Genomic DNA, 5,352 nt, shown 5'->3' with positions numbered 1-5,352 from the left:
GAGAGAGAGAGAGAGAGAGAGAGAGAGAGAGAAAGAAAGAGAGAGAGAGAGAGAGAGAGAGAGAGTTTGGTCTGCATGTTTTTGTGCACTGATTTGCTTGTGCTGGAGCGTGTGTGGTTTTGCCTTGATGGTGTGTATGCTGTATGTGCTTTTATTTTGAAATAGTTTAACGCCACATTTTCACACACATAACATTAACAGCTTTGCACAGGACAAACACATATTTGCTATAGACACTCTCAACATCTGTCCTGGGCTCTGACCCTGCTGTAAGTTATGCGCCAACACTGGCGCCAAAGAAGCACAAAATAATGAATTATAAAAATATTTCCTGCTAATTGTTGGGCTGTAATTAATGAGCTAACCTTTGGAGAGAGGGAGAGGAAGGTGGAGAGGGAAATTATTCATGTTGTGTTTGCATATATGAATATTCAAAAGATAATTATCCCCTCTGAGAAGAAACAAAAAAATGTCCAATGTCTATGTGAGGCTAACTTACTGCCGTACACACACACTCACACACACGCACGCACGCACACACACTTCTTCTTTCTTCTTCTTCTATCTCTCTTACTATCTTCCACATTGTGTAGTGTGATGATGGGTGGCTCTGAGCCATGCACAATGTTAAATGGATGAGTGTTTTTCTTTTGACAAATACAATGAATGGGGAAATAACCTCTGGCAAAATCCTACTGGAAACGGCTCTGATTATCAAGACTATATCCCCGAAATGATATGCAGGGTGACATCTGTTACATGCTAACACACAGGTCGGTGTGTTCACTCAACAAATGTCCTTGATGGACAGTTCCAGCCTTAAAGTTGTTCGTCTGAAAGCTGTTGGAAAAGTTTTAAATATGAAATGAGTTACGGAACTCAAATGAACTGGGTGAAGGTTTATTTTTCGACCACACTTTCATCCGCTGATTCATCACTTCATTATGTAAACACAGAAAGTAAGGCTTGTCCCAGCTGGTTTAAAACAGCAACTTATCATAACCAGTAGAGCTTACAGCAAGTTAAGTAGCCAAGTCTTTTCATTTTCTCCATTTGGAGAAGATACATAAGATTATTACCGCTTGAACTTGGATTTCTGTCTTTTATTTGTGTGCCGTCTTAGGAATGAGAACACTAAACCTCTGTCACCTAACTCTCATGTCCTGGGATCTCTGTGATATCTGTAAACTCAGGATAGTAATACTTTGTTGCTTTTTATAATAAGAGCCGCTTCCATAAACAAAGCCGGCAAAAAACGTACGAATGCATTATCACATATGACCCTTTAAATTGAAAGATATTTGTGCAGTGGGAAGGAGAGCAAACAATATACTTTGGTAATCATGGTGTAAGTCATAAAAAAGTGTCCTGTCTCCTAAAGATTACGTTCCAATATAACTAAACAGTATTTACTGCACATGTGTGACTCCCAACAAAGATGGAACAGAAGTGTGATGGCTCACTCTGTAGCTAAAACAGAGAGCTCAACACACAGGGTGAAAAGAGGAGCTGCAGCAATTAGCAGTACAATAAACATACGGTGTTTTTAAAAATAAACCACATAAATCTGTTCTGGTACAACCTCTAAATACAATTATGAATCTGAAAATGAGTCAAATATAAGCACAAAAAAGTTCCACTCACAGATTTGTGGATAACACGTCTTTCAACTAAACGTGGGCCTAAATTTAAGGCACCAGTATTTCACCCTCTCTCCAAAGGTCAGCTCGTTTGTGCAATTTTTGTATAGTCATTCGTTTATTATCAATGAGTAAGGGTCTGGTTTAACATCTTTGTCAGGCATAAATCCAAAAAGACGGTTTTATACAGAGACAGAAATGACTGCTCCGCCACAATAAGTAGACTGCCACAACGTAACTCAGCTATATTACGTTGCTGTTTTTATTCTTTAACACAGCCAGATAATGGATGCGTTTTATCAACTAGAAATCATCTGAAATCACATTTATAATATTAGACACCACAATTACTGAAACCTTGCATGTGCCCCTGAAATGTCCTTATTTCATTTATGTTATACCTCTCCCACCTCTTTGCATGTATTGGGTGTGTTTTCTGGATGTTTGTGTTGTTCAGTCTACGCTTCTTTGTGTGTGTGCGTGTGTGTGTATGTGTGTGTGTGTGCGTGTGTGTGTGTGTGTGAGCGTGCGTGTATGTTGGGGCATGTGTGTGAGAATCTGTGTTGCTGCTACTGTCATGCTGGTCTGGTCTGTTGTTTAAGGAGATTCCATTTCAAATTCCGATCACAGTCTAACTGACCTCTCCCCGTGCAGTGAGTCTGTGTGTTTGAGAGTGTGTGTGAGTCAGACGACAGACTGTGCATATCATATGTGTTGTCCACATTGATTCTTTAGGTTGGCTGAAGAACAGAAGCTAATCGAATAGATGAATATTATATTTCCGAATAATAAATGACTGTTTTGTTCTGGTGCCTCTCAGCAAGAGGAAGAAATTACCTCTCAGGTGGGATAAGTGCTGTGTGTGTGTGTGTGTGTGTGTGTGTGTGTGTGTGTGTGTGTGTGTGTGGGTGAGTGGCTTCATTAGCTGTAATGCATTACCATTCAGAATAGATAAGATAAAATGTGATCAATCCTATTGATGAGCAGCAGACCATCGGACCCCTAAAGTATCAATCACTGCACACATACACTAACATTGTTTTTAGGGCACACCCACACATACACACACACACACTGAACAAACCACATTGACCTGCAGCTACTATGGCGGTTTTGCATGCAGTTCAAAGTACAGATCGGTTAGCATGCCTTTGGGCATCTGAACGGATTTGAACGGGTGCATATGGTCCTCAGGATGCCTTCATCTCCTCATTCGCTCTTTTCTTCTTCTGTGGTGCTGCCACCACCACGCCACAGACTTCGCCCATCTGCTGCCAGCCGCTCATCAATAAGACATAGACCTGCATACCTCACTGACCACAGCTCGCAGCCCTTTCCATGCATGCACATTTCATAGACATACACACACACACACACAAGCAGCATTGTTATGGAGGTGCCCATCCCAGGTGGGGCTGATTAATTTTTCATGGATGTCCTCAGGGCGAAACACTTAAGGGTTAAGGTCTTTCCATACGTCCCTTTATTCTCACCTCTCTTCACTATCTGCCTTTCTGAACATTGGCAACCAATCAGTGACGGATCATCAATAAATACCTTCAATAATGCAAAATCCAGAACCAGAACATGAACCAGAACAATTGCTGACAGGATCTGCAGAATGAATGTGGATGATGTGAACAAGTATAATGTGTTTAGAGGCATTAAAAGTAATGTTGATAATGTTATACTGTTTGGAGTTGCAATGTGTCAGGAATACCTTTCTAGTTTAAGCCGAAAGCTGTAAAGATCTAAAATTGTATCACAAATTTGTTGAGGTACAACAGTGTCATTAAATCACCCAAATTATTTGTGCTTTGACAACACAAGATATCAAATATATACTTCTTCTTGCTGAAAACAAAATATGAAAGTTCTCAGAAATTTCAGCATTAATTCTTAATTGCTCCTACCACAAAAACAGTTTAAAATTGTGATGCTTTCTTTTGAATTGAACAAGAGAGACATTTCACTCGCAGAGCTTGTCAGGGGGAAGCTGACAGCGGCGTGTCGGGGTGACACGGCTGGGTTTCGGGGGCCGATTCGGTTTCAACACATCTGTCAGTTGTGGGAAACCTCCTCACGTTGCTCTGACGTGCTGAAGCCAGCCAGACATCCCAGACAGACGGCAGCAGACACACAACCACAACCTCACATCAGTCAACTGATTATTATACTGACAATGAAAACAGGCAACTGTTTGTCAGTCTGGTGATATTTTTTATTTAAGCCGTCCTAAACCGAGCCGAGGCACTCTTCTTCTTTTTATGTGACAAATTTTTAAATAAACACATATGAGTCGCCACAGAGCTTCAGTGTGTTATCGCACACTGCCATATGAGTACATATGTGTTCTGTTGGTTTATTATTGAATTGGAAATGTGGCTTTACATCATACTGGGTCTAATAAGGAACAGTGTTAAAGTGAATTAGATTAACTTTTACTAATTACTAATTACTAATTAGTAACTTTTGAAAGTAGAAATAATACTATTTTCCTCTTACAGATTTACATTTATAGGAAATAAAAACAAACTAATACTAATTTCAACACACTTTGGGGGTTTGCAGCTACAATCCTACTGTAGTTGGTGTATGACGGGCAGCTTATGGTGGAAATTGTAGCTAATATTAACAAAACTAAGGCCCTGTTTACATTTGGTTTAAAAATGTATTTCAATGATCCAAACACAAGTGGACAAGCAAGACACATCCCTTTTCACATGCATCTATCAAGCGTCTCCAGCTGACCACTTTTGATTTGATTTCATTTACTGCCTATACGTCACTTCCACTAGAAGGTCAAAGGGCCCCACCCACAGTTATTACATCCACACTCTGGCCAGTCACGTTGTGTTGGTACGGCTGGAGATGTCTCCGTCAGCAGAATGCAACACTTGGTCCAACTTGTCACGGCCTGTCACTCCACCTTGCCCAACAATCAGCTACAGCTAGAGGTCATATGCATAACGTTACTGTATGCAGCCCAACATCACACATCTCTAATTGCTTATTTTGTCAAATCAACTGTTCATAACTCAAAGGCATTCATCTCTTCACAGAGAATATTTGGTATTTTTAAAGAAAAAACTTTGACATGTTAGGAAATACGCTTGTGTGTGGAGTAAAGAGCTTGAGTGAGGAGGCAATTAGCTTAGCTTAGCATGAAGCCTGGACAAAAAGCTAGCAGCCTACCAGCACCTCTAAAGCTTATTAGCAAACACCTTATATTTTTAATTAATATGTACACAAACAGAAACATACATACAACATTTCTGCTGGTTGCCTGGCAGCCTCACCGTAACAACAAGACTCCAAGAAGTCGGTCACCAAGAAACGGTTACAGCATGTAATTTCCCAAATTGTTGTATTTTTACAGCACTGTTTGTGGATTAAACAAGTGAGAAGCAATGTCTTAATTACTGAGCTTCAGAGACAGACAGACAGATAGATACGTAGAGACACTATATTTACCCTGAATTAAATTAAGGAATAGATGGATAGATGCTATTATGTGTATTTCTTTAAACCTTAGGCAGAGCTATGCTAGCGGTTTTCATCTGCTTTCATTCTCCTTGCTAAGTTACTCTAATTGCCTTCTGGCTCCAACTCCATATTTAAGTCAGACATCAGATTGATATTGATCTGACATCATCTAACACTCGCCGAGAAAGTGAGTATGTGTATTTTGCTGAAATGTGAGATAACAATA

This window comes from Etheostoma cragini, chromosome 18 (assembly GCF_013103735.1).
Source record: "Etheostoma cragini isolate CJK2018 chromosome 18, CSU_Ecrag_1.0, whole genome shotgun sequence".
Taxonomy (NCBI): domain Eukaryota; kingdom Metazoa; phylum Chordata; class Actinopteri; order Perciformes; family Percidae; genus Etheostoma; species Etheostoma cragini.
This window is presented reverse-complemented; position numbering follows the sequence as displayed.